General features: G+C 39.2%; 1 long non-coding RNA gene across 1 annotated transcript; it reads right to left on the bottom strand.

The window, feature by feature from the left end:
- Window positions 1-429: 429 nt before the first annotated feature.
- Window positions 430-14,509, bottom strand: LOC147873211 (uncharacterized). The gene is made up of 2 exons (XR_015536142.1): window positions 14,362-14,509; window positions 430-698 (listed from the first exon to the last, which is right to left on the bottom strand). It is a non-coding gene; the product is annotated as an uncharacterized LOC147873211 (long non-coding RNA).
- Window positions 14,510-15,945: the final 1,436 nt, after the last annotated feature.

Genomic DNA, 15,945 nt, shown 5'->3' with positions numbered 1-15,945 from the left:
TTTCCGAGCGGTTGCTCCGCCGAAATTACATGTGCTTTTCTTGATTCCCTGTCCTAGCCACATACTTAAAACACTGAAGCCTCCTAAATTCCATTGCCATAACAAACCACGAAGTTCCTCGCTGTGTAAACTACATCCAGTTTCAACAATTTTGTGTGAAATTGACTTTCACTATATACGAGCACGACAGGAATGACACGATTCATGATATCCACGAGACGGACGACGGAGTGAACTGAAGTCGCAGGCTGATTGATTCTGCGCAAACCGAGGTCAAGAACCATGCCGTTCCGAACAAGCTATAGCTTATACCTACGTGCGACAATATTACATTTTTCTCATTTACATATGAAGTTAATGTCAAAATCAGTGCATTACTTACTTGGACAATATAATGATGGTAATTCTAGTGGAGAAAGTTGATTGTCGCAAACTATAAATCATAATTTATTCTGTAACGGCATCATCTTTACATTTATCACCAGACAATATAGTTGATACAGCGTCGTAAAAGTAACAGCTCAGAAGTGTGGTCGCAGCAGTCAGAAATGAGCCCTTTGGTCTCTCTTGCCACCCCACATTCTATATTACGATTTGCTTAATAAAGTCCAGCCGTATTTTTTCTGACCAAGAAGGACGAGATGACAAAGATGCTTGGCTCCAGCACGTGGAAGAGACGCGGTCCGGTCCGGACCTTTCTGTCAAACACACGCAAGGTTAAAGTTACATATCATACGGAGAAAACGTGCGAAAATTATTAAGTTTTCGAAGAAGGGAGGCGTTGTGAAAGGTAATTTCTGTGTCTGGTAAAAATATGAAAGATATTTATTTGATTTGTAACTTAAGTTTGCTGAATAAAATGCAGCTGTTGTACCGAGAATCCAGAAGATATTCCGTCTCCCGGACATCGCACGTGAAAACAAAAGACCCAGTTTATTTGTTGCTATAGTCAGCCTGAAAACAAACACAAACTCATGTCGTATTGGCCACACTTTCCGTGTATGTTCTCCTTTGTGTATTTTACCGCACAAAATACGACAAAGAGGCAGAAAACAATCGACCGGCGTTTTTATTATCTCTGGGGAAAGAGCCGATTAACATCAACGGCACATAAAACTACGAATAGTGGTCTCATATCAGTTACATCTAATTCCAATAAAGTTACCCCTTATTCTACGTACATATATATATATATATATATATATATATATATATATATATATATACACACACACTCAAAACTGACACCCAACAGCAGCAATGGTTGATCGTAGTGGCTTAATGTGTCAGCGAGATTCAGTCATAGTAGTGGAGTTCTACATTAGGCTAAGCTACTCTTATATATGCCAGGTAAAGATAAACGCTGGTTAAATAAAACGTTGACCGCAATTGTTCCTTTCAGGTTCCTGGCAAGGCTTCAAGAACTTGAGGACAGAATACTAATAACACCGCTAACTAGAAAACTGCACATGTACTTCCCCTACATACGAGATCATGTGGGGTGCAGTACACCAAGGCGTATTTCATACCCCACTCTGTACACAAAAGTTATGAAATATTTTTACCTCTAACAAACCCTACCTACACCTAATCTAACCTAAGATAAGGCAACATTACCTATTTAAAATGACCGTAACAAGAAGATGGCTGTCTTCTGGGCTGTAGCACCGTGCAGTGTGGTATAAGTTTACCGACGTTTCGGAGGTGTTTGCTGTTCTGATGAAGAAGGCAGTCAGTAAACGTCTACCAAATTACACAGCGCAACAACTCAGAAGATAGCCATCTTCATACTCGCCGCTGTGAAAACATAAAATCTTCCTCACCATAAAGATATTGACGAAGAGACATCTCCTGTCACTTGTTATTTCAAGGATCTTGTGGAAATTTTCCATAGATTCAACGATGCTATATAGTCTGAACTACTGACAGTGTCGTTAATACATACTGCATAAAACAAAACAAAAGGAACTTTGCCCAATAAGGAATTACAATGGAAATCCCTAACAAGCTGTATAAAAGTGCCTAGAAGATCAGCTGCTCAGCGGAAAGTGTGATCGGTGGAAATACCGAACTTAATTTTAGATTCTATCAAATTCTGTTCGCAACCCAAGTTTCATTAACGCTTCCTGTAGATAATATCACTCACTGTTTGCGTAGTAGAAGATCAGTCACGTGTTCTTTGATGTACTAGATAGACCCAGAGCGATTGTGTATATTGTACATCCAGTGTGTAAATAAATATAGTACAAATATGATCCGTTATAGACGCTTTGATGTCCAACGGTTTCATGTAAGCTTCCATTTGATGAAGTCTCTGGAATATCATGTAACACTGCCAAGCCAATGCTTACTACCGTCAGTTGACCGACAGTTTATCACCAAACCTGGAGGAGGATTTACATCCCACTAGGCTTGTAGTATCGTCTGAAACCACAAATGTACACAACAGTAAACCTTCGAAGCAAGAAGCACGTATTGGTAATTCAGACTTCTCTAAGCGCTTTCCAGTAACAGAAATTCTGAGCCTACGGTAGCACGCACGGAGATGCACTACCACTCACTCGAAAGTCAACGTCGTCCTGATGTCAAAAAACACTTACGAAGGCCTAAAGCGTCGATAGCAGGCAGTACAAAAGATTTGGTTGCAGACAATATAAAATACTTGAGCATATTTCCTTCTGACCGGGTTGCCACAGCAACGCATTTCCAGTCGTTAACATGCAGACGAGTTTGCGATATTTCTGTTCACTATTTTAAATATATAAGAGATTGACATATCCGGGGTTAGAATTATTTGTAATTAAGGAGAGTAACATCCGTCTGTCGTACGTAATGGGACATGCGGTGGCTCCAACATCCTTGCGGTGAGATCTGCCATACTACGAGTCAAAAATAATTTTTTGCGTTGCGGACAGAGGCGTTGTTTCCGAGTAGAGGGGTATGCTCGAAACCTATCTGCAAGGAATGGGGTGCCATATCCCAGATTAAAAATAACATTTTGTGCAGTGGAATAAAGCATATCTACGTCCAAGTAATGAGATACGATTCCTTCTTCCTCAAAGCCGGGAGGTTTACAACACTCCAGATCAAAAGTTTTATTCCTTTGTTGCTGCGACAGGTGAGGCAAATGTGAACAGTGACTCCAAACGGTAAAACTCCCAGAGCCACATACTCGGCTGTCATTACTCTTTTACACTGTCTCCTACAATGCAGTGTAGTACATAATTTAGCTTGTGCGCAGATGGGCATTTCAAATTTATATTTATTATCCTATAGCTTGTAGCTGTAAATATGTTAAACAAATGTTATTACTATTGTTAGAGTCTGTTCGTGTTCGGAAGACCTTATTTCACATTCTTTCTACGTTAAATTTGTCTTTTGTCGGAAGTAAACTAAAAATCTCAGTTTGTTTCCATGTTTGTACATGTTGAATTTTGAAGTTTGTCGCGCAGTTTGCAGGCATCTTTATGGTCTACCTCCAAACCAAATGTCAAATTTCTAACTCCAAGGGTTCGATAATTATCGTCAATTTTCAAACGGTCAACATGTCGCTTTAAATTTTAAAGAAACTTATCTTTAGAAAAGTTGCAACTAATATACAGTAAAACCTCTCTAGTTGGACACCCCTATATCCTGGACACCCCTCTATATTGGACACTTTTAATTGGAACCGGCGAATATCCTATAATTTTACATTGCCACAATACTCTATATCTTGGACACCCCTTTATCCTGGAACTTGAACACCCCTTGTGTTGTAAGTTGGACAGGTTCATGCACTTAGCTTCAATGCTTTTATGGGAAACATTTACAGTTAGTATTTTGTTGCTTTGAATTTATGACTTATGAATGCCTTCTACCTGCGGATTACCTTATGTTTGAAGGTGTGAGACTCTGAACACATCAATGGAATTATTTTGTTGAACCCTTCACTGGACTACAGTACGTATTGCTGGTACAATTTTAACTTTGTCAGTACTGAGCTTGCAACTGAGTTAAACAGTGTTAACAGAAATTGGAACGGTATGCTTTCGCTCATAGCCAACAAGGAATGGTTGAAACTTTATTCTGATTGCGGCGAAAATTAGAAAGAGGATGGACAAATTCAAAGATAAAAACAAAAAAGCAGTGTCTTGTGACGGACGTTTTTACAAGAAATAAGTGACATCATATGTTGAGCTAATGCCTTAAGTACAATTAAAAAGAATACGTTCTGAACATTTAAAATTTCATTGAGGCTGGGGTGTAATGTGCAACCACGAGAGTGGGTTTCAAAAGATTATTATAATTAATAATTAAATTATTCTTAATTCAAGCAAGCCTACAGTAGTTAGAAGATTATGTAAGTAAATCGTTTGATTGCATTGTCGGTAAACGTAAAGTATTGGTGCCCTTCCCTTTGAGCTTATCCATGCAAGTTTAATTTAGTGAAAACAAAATTTGTAAAAATTTAATTTACCCTTTTGATTTTTCTTATCAATAATTTCCTTTTTGTGAAGGGCTCCATAATACTTTACAATTACCACATTGTTATTACACCACAATTTGAAAGGATGATTTTCCCCCTTTCCCTCTATCCTGGACACCCCTGTAAGTTGGACACATTATCGTGGAACCGCTGGTGTCCAAGTTAGAGAGGTTTTACTGTATTACCAAACACCATTTCAGTACAATATGTTAAGTATCCTTACTTTCGCTCCTACGTAAGAAGTTCGACATATTGTAATTGTATATTGTATAAAATGAAAATTAAATTCAATGGCAAAATTCCATATCAAGTTTCGTGAAAATTCTTCCAGCGGTTCTGGATTTTAAAGGTGCTGATAGACAGACATCATCGCCACTATAAGCGTTCATTTCATGCAAAGAACACATAACAACCCACAAAGCAGGTCTTTGGAGAAAAACAGTGGGGCTTTGTCAACAGGTAGAGGGAAGCATCCGAAAATACAACCAGAGCGATTAATACGACCTGAGTACGTGAACGAGGTTTGATAGGAAATGTGAATTGTAAATTGATTTGGCTTAGCAGCACAAATCAACTCCACATTCATGAACCTTGAACTGTCACCCGTCTCCATTCACACAAAGACATCACTTCATTACACATTCACGAAATTCAATGTGACTAAAGCCTCGTTGATACCATCCGCTTCCTCGACATTACTCCTATTCTGATGAATTCATGTTCCAGTAAATTCCTTGAAATAGAAACTTGAAAGTGGTTCCTATAAGTAGCCAAGAGATCTACTTATTATACGCAATGAATTTTTAAACATGTTGTTTTACAAAACAATAATCTTGCTTGTTGTTTTGTATGGGTGCGAAACATGGTCTCTCACTCAGAGGGAGGAACACAGATTGCAGGTGTTTGAGAATCGGGTGTTGAGGAGGATATTTGGGCCTAAGAGGGAAGACGATGGGGCGTGGAGAAAACTGCACAATGACAAGCTTAAAAATCTGTACTGCTCCCCCAGTATTGTGAGGGTGATTAAGTCGAGAAGAGTGAGATGGGCGGGACATGTAGCGCGCATGGATGGGACAAGAGGTGTGCACCGGGTACTGGTTGGGAAACCTGAAGGGAAGAGACCGCTGGGGAGACCTAGACGTAGATGGGAGGATAATCTCAGGCGGGATCTATGGGAGATAGGAGTTGAAGGAAACTGGATTTTGTTGGCCCAGGACAGGGTCCGGTGGAGGGCTTTGGTTAATTCGGTGATGAACCTTCGGGTTCGGTAAGCCATCCAGTTAGTTAGTTAGTTAGTTAGTTGCTTTACAAGACTTATATCATACTACTTACAAAATGATTATTTAATGTTTGATGTTAACACATTTTTAGCAGATTGACTTTCAATTACAATCCATTAACAAAGGTGAAGAAACCAGCGTATGATAAACCATAATGAAGATGAAGACAGAAAAGTCAAGTTAAAATTCAAAGGTGTCCCTAGTTCTTAATTAAGCACCACGTTATGCAGACGTATGGGAGAGTGGAGGTTTAGCGCCAAGGATTTCTAACCTCGGAGGTGACAGGCTAGATTCATACCCCAGCAGCTTTACCCCTGAAGAAAGAACTCGGATATCTACTGTATGGGTGTCTGGGTGGGCCCCACAGACGGTCTAGACGTTGTAGCGGAGTGAGAAAGCATGTTCTGTCGGGAATCGAACTCCAGTTATACCGTTCAGTAGCCTAGTCTCTGTACTGATTGGTCTATCCCATCTCCAAAAGTTGAAAGAGAGAAAGGAGAAGAAAATCAATGAGAGAATGAGAAAACAAAGTTTGAAAATAAAGAAAGAATACCAACATTGTCAAAGCTGAACACTACTCTGAACAGAGTTCACAGCTTTCTACAGTGACTGTACTCGATGATCATAATAAACGATGGGATTTTATTTCGCCTCTTATCCACTTGCCAGGAAAACAAGTGTAAAGCGCTCCAGTGTGTTCTTGTGTTTTGTTGTTTGTCGCAGCAGTGGTTGTGTTCGGTACTGTTTGTTCCCCAAAGGGAAGTCCCCCTCTGTCCGGGAGGTATAGGCCTGGCGTTGACAGTTATTGAACTATACGCTTCACCCCCCTAAAAACCAGCTGGCAAACTTTGCCAAACACAAAGTATATAATTCGAGAACCAAAAACAAAAACTATATATATATAAAAATTGCATCATTCCTCTACTCTTCAATTCCCTACCTACTTTCTCGTTCGACCCTGCGGTAGCTGCAATCCTAGTTAAAAACGCCGATGACAGCTTGGACCATTATCCTCCAAACCCCTCCTCAACGCTCCCCCAACCCTTTGTACTCTCTTCTGATCACCAATGAATCCGGCAGACATCGTCAACCTCTGCAGAATCCCGTGGCAGAACAGCGACACAGATGAATCGTGTGGGAAACATACGAAATTATTAAAAATGTCATTAAAGCTACAGCAGCTCCTTTATATTATAAGAGACACTCTAGGTAGACATTTGACAGACGTCAAATAATGTCAAATGTTCCTTGAGAAAAACAACTAACTTCCACGGATATAATATTATTTAGTTTGTACTGAAAGCGATGAATACTTTGTAGGCCTAATCTGAAACAAGGATCTTTCTGTAAAAGCAGAATGTAGCTTGCCCAACTTATTACAAGTCTGTGAAAACAAAGCGCTTAGGAAAATATCTAAACCTAAAGATGAGATACTATATGGGAAAGTTTTCTTGAGATTTGCCTTCCTAATTCATTCGGTCATCTTCTGTCTCACCACCGTCAAAACCTCGTATTCCACTTAATCTATTCTTTCGTACAGTGAGAGACCCACTTTCATATCTCTACAAAGTTTGTAGTATTGCCTTGCTTATGTGGTTCTTCTTCCTTCTCATATTTCATGAAAATCATTCAGCATTTTGTTCCCGAACATATTTTGATTCAAGTTGAAGGACAAAATTCTGTTGTTAATCATAATATAAAAACTATTTGTTCGAGCCCCCATCCCAAAACCCCTTGAGATACTGAACGACAACACTGATTGAATTTCAGTTTCCTTCCCCTGCCGGAGTTGGACCCGGAAATCTGCACGTTCCTACACAAACATGTTGCCATCAGAGGGATAGAAGCCAGCAGACGGAGTAGAGAAAGAAATTGCCTCCAGAAAAACAGCAGTAAAGGACGCACGAGGGCAGGTACACTGCCGAAATGTTTTCTTGCAAACCAGTAGAGCAATGGCTTTCCACAAGCACTTGGCTTGAAAAATCAGAAGACAAAACGGGACCTCATTTTCCAAGGCTTCTCCCTTACGTGTCTCTTTTCATCCACACGCCGATTTAATCCTGGTGTTTTAAATGCAATTTTCCATCTGAAGTAAAGAAGCACGTACATTTATACAGATTTATGCTTTATAATTCCTTATCATTATTAGTACCAGCATGGCGGTCGAAATAATTTTAACATCGAGAAATACTGTTCTAAAATTGGATGTGATTAAAAATACAGGATTTGAGGTATACATTGCGGAAAATATTTTAATGTTGGTCATATGAGTTGCAAAGCCTTGTGCAATTCAGCCTTGAAGATGGAGTCAGTACGTTCCCCCGAAATGCTGGTGTCTCTCTAGTAGTAAGGTTCTACTATTCTACTCCATTATATCTTGATTAATGAAACATGGAGATTTTAGTACACTGTGTAACATTCTCAGACACACATTGCGTGTTCCCATCAGTGTATCTACTTGCTGAGGATTCTAGACACTAACTAATAAGATTCTGATATCTGCTTTATCCTAAGAGCTCCTACATAACGTTTCCAAACTTTGTGCAGTTTCACGGACTCAACATACTTGGCTAATTAGTTGCTCAGAAGTTCTTAACAGCTGAGAGAATAGCATTGTGAGCTTCGTGTATAGTTTTGTATGAAGGAATGCAACGTACTACAGTGGCATGACAGAATTAACTGACTAAAACCGCATTCCTCTTTCGCTAATTTGTATGTTAATAATTAGGTAAGTGGGAATAATTAGATCGTACAAACAAACGTCTGCTTAACATCAATCACGTGACTGGGAAGCAGAAAGTCGCCGGATAAAGCAGGAAAACTGATTGCATCTTCAAGCTCAAAACTTCTGTCAAATGAAAAACCGAAATTGTAATTTTGTATCTAACCAGGTCTTTGTGGTATTTCTCAGTTTCTCTATGCAAAATGAGTGGCATACTTAGATATATGAGACCCGCTTCTCTCAACATCTTTCGGTAAACATCGTTAATAATCACCCTGTCTCAAAACGAACGAACCAACCCTGAAAAAAAAACAGTGTTCAACCAGATGTATAAAATATATTTCCAGGGTCAATATGAACAGCGTATTGTTATCGCACATACGTCAAGGGTCTTTAAGCCGTTCTAATTACAATCCAGCTGCCGGGAATCGCATTTCGTATGACCTAAAGGCGAGAGGTACCGACATGCATTGGATAGAAGCTGGATATCCGTACATTCGTTGTTGGACATAATGTCGAAGACATAAACGCCAAAGTATCGGACTGGAATCGAAGTCTGAGAGTTCACCTGACAGTCAGTAGCTTTTTTGAGCTACTACGCCTGGGATGAGGCAATGTCAATACAAATAACGTTCAATATTTATTAAAAATTCAAGACTGTTTAAGAGCAAAGTGCTGGGGTGAATATTTGTCTTTAGAAAGAGGGAGTTACATGATGCTACGAGCATCTTCTACTCTTTAACAAATATTACAGGGAGATCAAACCAAGGATAAAGTGACGTATCAGGAATGGGGAGGATGACTGACACATTCAAAACTCTAGTCGAACAGTCAAACGATGTGGTATTGACAGAACTGGCTCAGGAAAATTTTCAACTGCGGGTTCCCATGAACATTGTAGGGAAACTTCGAGTTCCATAGCTGAATAACAGCAAATGGTTAGAATCGCCTTGTACCATAAATTTTATTATGAACGATACTGATCGAATAATCTTCTATTGTGTTCCAGAACGTGCCCATTAGCTTCGTGGCATTAGACTGAGCACGTATCGCCATTAGTAAGTTCACTGTGGTCATAAACCTGCGGCTATAGCCATGTAACTGCATTTCTCTTTTGCGAGAAAAGCGTTAGAAATTCCTAGAATCACTGTCGTAATCATTAAGACGCTTTCCCGGAATTACATCACGGTGTCCGGAAACGAAGTGTTTTTTTTTTTTTGTTTTTTTTTTGGGGGGGGGGTTACGCCTATAAAAGTAAAGCCATAAAGAGTGGCTATAGGTCCTTCTTGCAGGATGTTCATGGTGAAATGTCAAAAGAATTTCTGCTTTTATTCGCAAAGTATGCGACTCCGATATTTGTATGGGATTTGCTACCCGCAGGATATTATTTTATAGTTTTCCTTGGTTGTTCCACGAACTCTGGCGCATTAACTTGAAACAGGAAAAGACCGACAACTTCTAAACTCCTCCTTACCCAGCATGTAAGATTATTTTCATGCTTCATAAACATTCCAGAAAATATTCCATGATCTCTTCCTTCCTGATCCATTTTAAAATATTCTTCATACCAATCCTCACATTTCTCTTCCAAGACCATATAACCTAAGCAGATAATACAGCATCGTAAAAAGAATGTGGGTGCCACAGCTCAGTGAGCAAGGTAGAATTCCTTTGATGTACATTCCAAAAATCATTCTTGAAGTAGATAAAATTAAACATCATCACGGCCGATAATGGAGGAAAGAGACAGTCTTCAAAACGTTCATTGCCTCCAGTATCAATGTCAGACGCTTTATCGCTAAGTCGAGACAAATACCGGAATAGTCCCTTTAATTAGGCCACGACCACTCCCTTCCATATCCTTTATAATTCATTATTTACTATCATGCTCTCATTTGACGCTATGTAGTCTGAGCTACCGAAAAGCGTCGTTAAATAAACTATAAATTACATTATCGCTGATACAGCCTTTTTGTCATCTTCCTTTCGTAATACCCTGTACTCCACAGACCTGCAAAAGCAGCCTATGTCTACATTCGAGCCGAACAGTTAATCACGATAACCAGGCATCCGACCAACATTCTAATAAGGAACCACCTGTCCATGAAACAAGTGTGCTAGCCGCTAACTATGGAGTGGTCCCGTCACTGCAAGCCCTAGACCTTCAGCAATAAAACCACTTTAAACGCACCGATGCCGATCAGATATTGTAGGCATGTACCTCAGTCCTCGTGAAACTGCAGGTCACCACATAAGAGTGGGCGCCTCCGGTACAACTGGGCGCGATGATCCAAAATGGCGAATACTGTTTGTAACATGTCCGCATTAAAGGCTGCAATCTCTGGCGAATTTTTTCTTTGGGTGGTCGATGGTGCTCGGCTTGTTCGTGTAGACTTCAAAACGCTACACGTGAAAAAATCTGGCAGGTTAAATCTGGGGACTTTGTTGGCCAGAATTATTTTGAGGTAGTTCGGTCTCCAAAAATCTAATGTGGATTTGTCGAAGCCCACAAACCTGTTTCGTGAGACCATATATCTTTCGATATCAAACCATATCTGTTAAACACGCGGTCCAGAATCGTAGGGTGTTGCACCATTGGTAAGTCACTTGGTGCATAAGAAGTTTCGGATTTTTTTTTTTGAAAAGTTAACAAAAACATTACAAAGTTATATAAAGTTGCTTCAAACACATCAACAGATCTTTTGTTTTGTGTATAATATTCCGAGCGAAGAGACTAAATTATCAGTTTGTAAAATCAAAATTCTGGGCAGATTTTACGAAATAAATAACAAAAAATGTCGAGATTACGCCGACCTACGATGAACATAAATACCAGAGCATATATTTATAAACAAAGAAATCATTAGCATTTCAGATGTGGGTAACTGTTTAAAGCTTTATTTTCTTACTCCCTTAAAATTATCTGAAACGTATCATCCCCTAGACTGGGGCAATAAATGAAGCACGCACAACAAAAGTATAGGTTATCTCTCGGCCTTGTCTCCGGTCTCTGTACAAGTAAATCAGAGCTAACTGAATCCCGCCCGCTGTAATTACAGCCCTACATCGCGAGATACAAAATGGGCGGACTTAAAAGACAGACTTATCACTGATAGGCATATTCGTGCAGCGATGATCGATGTACATAATGAAACCATGGTCTTTCATTTTCGACCTGGTTTCCATTCTAAATAATTGGTCTATTATTCCTGTTTCGTTATAGAACCCTACGTCACGACAGAATGATACTACTTTGTTTCGTATTCAGGAGATGTTAGCTTCGATTATAGACCCGGCAACCAGTCAACCTGGATGAGATTTGTCGTGAGTTTCCTCAGACACTCTAGGAATGTGTTGTGATTTTTCGTAACTCTTTTATTTTACGTGGCACCAATTCATCCTTCAAAAATTATTATTCCATTTGATACTGCTGAACACTTTTGTCGTTAAAATAAGTCCATTAACCACTTGTAACGACATAACCTGACCAGTAACAGTCGAAAGCCAAATATCAAAACACTACAAATATCCCGATCGTAATTTACGACTTACACGTGGCTTGGATAGTAGAAATAATTTTATTTCTGTTACGTCGAATTCATAATTTAAGAAATATGTGTCACAAGAAGTTTTTAGGCAATTTTTACACTATCAAAAATTGTTATACTCTAAATAGGAATCATGCTACACACCCACCACAGAATTTTCTGTCCGACGAATATAGTACGCAGAACGTTTAGAATCTCTAATTGAATAGGTCCGTCTATGCCAGCTGTCAAATGGGGTTGGGGTGGATTATTGATATGAGGGGCGGTAGAGTTGGAAAATGTAGAGACAGAGAAATAGCTCATAAAAAAGGGTAAAATTTAAGCTATGCTCTTTTTTATCTTTCATATCCACAGGGGTTGTATTTTGAGTATATACAAAACCAAAACCACCCCTTCTGATTGACGGGAAATTAATCAAACTGTCTAACAGTATTAAAGTACCTGAGCTTTAGGGCACTGGCTTAAACTTCAAAATAAATGTTTCTGGAGAGAAGGGTGTAATTGGAACCTCTAAAAATCACATACCGTAACTAGAGTTTTGAAATAATGAATCGGAAACTAGTTTACTGTGTGTGTTTGCCACACAGGGGCGAAATAAAATCTGTGGTGTCTAGTGATTAAAGTCAACATTAAATTTCTCTCGCACGTACGTAACGAGAGTGGACTTAACTTCTAATTATAACAAACTAAGTTAGATTACACTTCGCATTGATTTTTAAAATCCACGTTATTTTACTCTCAAATCAATCAATTTTTATAAGCCATATGCTGGAACAAATTGTTCAATGTAATCAGGCAAACCCCACTCCTGGGGCAATCACCTTGTTTACTTTTAACAAATTGTTAATCCCAGTTCAGTGAACTTAACCACGTTCTTCTGAAATGAAATAAATGCAAAATGAACTTCGCTTTTGCTACACACTTTTCCTCTGTCATTATTGAGAAGGCAACACTTACTGGCATAGTCAAGAAATCACAACCTCTCTTGGACCCCGAACATTGATTACAGAGCTCAGAACAGCCAGTCACTGGACCTTATTCCGATGCAGCTGAATTTAATCTACTACGGAATGAACAAGCAGCGATGAAATGATATGAGGTTCTCACGAAGATGGCTGTCTTCTGGGTTGTAGCGCCGTATAGTGTGGTAAAAGTTTACCAGGTTCTTGCTGCCTCCATCATCAGGGCGATGAAAGGGAGGGAGAACACATAAAAAGCATGATAATCACAAAGTTTATTTCCTTAAGAGATTAAAGTAGGCTAGAAAAGTATCTTTTACAGCAAATCTTCAGGAACCTTCAAAGAGGCACTAGCTTTGTTCGTGACCTCTGATACGAGGCTCTCAACCGCGAACTCTCGCACAAATAAACAAATAGTTGAGGTGCCAATAACTGGAGCGCTTCATTCTTTGAGCTGCTTTTCGAATGACACGTGCATTGAAGCTCGATTATTCCGCCCAGGAATGAAGTTCGGGCTCATGCATCGTCGTGTGGCTCTTCAGAGTTATTAAATATTACAAGATTACATTGAAGTTGCCTTCTGGCTTATTGCATCGTCTTTCACAACGACAGAAAAGCCAAAAAAAAAGGCCAATATATAATAAAAATTACTTAAATCTTACGAATCGTGTTTGTTATTATCTATCATCTGATTTCCTAAACAACTCATGGTATTTGCCAAAACAGCAGACGATTAAGGCCATTGCAGTAATAAAATTTGTAAACATGAGTACGATAAATAAACGTTTTGCTTGTAATTAGAGGTATAACATATTTCTGATGCTGGTAATAATATGTGTGTAATACAATCACATGGGCCGTTTCTAGCCTAAACTGAAATACAATAAACAGGATCAGTATTAACAATGAAACAGTGTTTAACAGCTAATATCAGCACACAACGAACGCAACAGTCTGTTAATTTAGATACTTAGCCAGAACTACAAACATAATTAAACATCCTTACAATCCTACGTTAGTCTTGAACAAGACACTTCCCTTCGGACCAGTAATGCCATTCTATACCTGCATCCCACAAACAAGATTTATGGTTACGTTTCTCTGACATCGCTGTAAACAGCCTGGTCTTTAACTGAGATAGAAACAAAGCCCTTCAGTGCGACGATAATGTATATGGTAACCCGCCGCTTCTTAAAATATGATTCTGTAACTATTATCATTCCGACACCTTGTTAAAAATTAGGTAACGTAAATGCATCAAAATAGAATTTCCAATATTTTTTAGTGTTGGTAATATGGCGAACTTTTGTTTAAAAAACATATTCCAACTGTTTTTATGACCTATGTCACATTTCGAGATCTGGCGGTATAGGTCAGCTCTTACCTCGTGCGTAGTGCCATCAACTTCAAGCTCCTCCCCATCATACCACACGACTCCAACCAAACGTCTCCCATGACGGTCGGACTAAACAGTCCATACATACCCCTCTAACCCTTACCCAACGTCCCTTCCAGTTCTCGCATTTGTTCTCCCTATCCCACATTGCCACCATCCGAAAAAAAAATATCCCTGCTCGTTTATTTCCATTGAACGTAAATTTGCTGACTCCTGAGCTGTAAGCGCTTCTACACGCTATCTCCTATTTTAGTGGGGCAGCTACGGAGTCAGCGGGAATTTTTATATTTATCTTCCATCTTTCCCGTCTCCCTCTCTCACAATTCCTTCCTTCCTTCCTTCCTTTTTGTTACAATGTGAAAATTACATCATCTTTCTTCCGAAAGCCACATTTCGTTCTGCATTCGTCACTGCTTTGTTTCTATCGCTAAAATATTTACGTTAATGCTAGGCCCATTTCCTTCTCAAGACAATCCAACATATGCTCCGTTCAAAGTTTATCATAATTCATCCCTCTCATTCTTGGTTTTGCTGATAATATTCTCCTTTACGTAAAAGTTAGCATTCATTTATTCATTGCAATACGAAACATATTGAAAATCTGACTTAATTAAACATTACACGGGGAGATAGTCTCTGGTACCAACTGGATAGCAATGTTAGCCCCTGCCGGGAATCGAAATAAAAACAATTACTTCCAAGTGTCTGCTGAAAGATTGCGGTAGAATTGACACCTTTTGCTCTTGAGATGCAAAAATGAGTTTTAAAAAAAATGAAACGTTCAAAATCACAGCTCAAGTAGGAAGTACAGCTTCCTGTCCTACTAACAAGCACATTTTGTTCGCTGCTTGCGTACTGAATACATTGCGGTGTGTACGACGAGTAACATCCTCCCCACCCCGTCGCTATACGAGCATTGTCCACTACACCATAACGTTAGCAGTGAGAACAACGTCACATCCTGTCCAGTTCAATTGAATCAAATGTCCAGGCATCCATTAGCAACCAGCCATGTGTCAGAGGACAGCGATCGGGGTATGGGGGAGCAACACGCTACAAGCCCACTGCTCGCACGCACAGCAGCACTGAGTAAGCAGGGCCCACAACATTGTGTATTGATGGTAATGATAATGATGATATTGATAATAATGCGCCAATTAGATGCACCATTACCGATTCATGATCACTGCACTTCAATGACAAGGAGATTAACACAGAGTGGAAGAAACTAACATAAATTTTATACTAGTCAACGTGTTTTGTAAGCAGATAAAAAATTTTGGGCGCCTTCGCAACGATATTACAAAAATGTGAATCTTACCTTTGTTATGCCCGTCTCTCCGCCTACCCACACGTAATAATTCGAAAATCGATATTTTCACGAAAATTTAGATTGGGTACTTTTGACAAAATTTGTCGGCGCATTCCAGTTACTGTTAAAATCGACAAACAATAATGGTTATTATATTAAGACCTCCATGAGCATATTCGAACATATCGAGCGTAACTTGCTAAATGTTTGTCGAAAAAAAATAATGTTTCACGTAATGGTTCAGAAAAATGAAATATTTC

This window comes from Zootermopsis nevadensis, unplaced genomic scaffold (genome assembly GCF_977971745.1).
Source record: "Zootermopsis nevadensis isolate Lab colony 2312 unplaced genomic scaffold, Znev_1.0 Znev_ptg000021l, whole genome shotgun sequence".
Lineage (NCBI taxonomy): Eukaryota > Metazoa > Arthropoda > Insecta > Blattodea > Termopsidae > Zootermopsis > Zootermopsis nevadensis.
The sequence above is the reverse complement of the archived record's forward strand: the minus strand, read 5'-3'. Positions and strand labels throughout refer to the sequence as shown.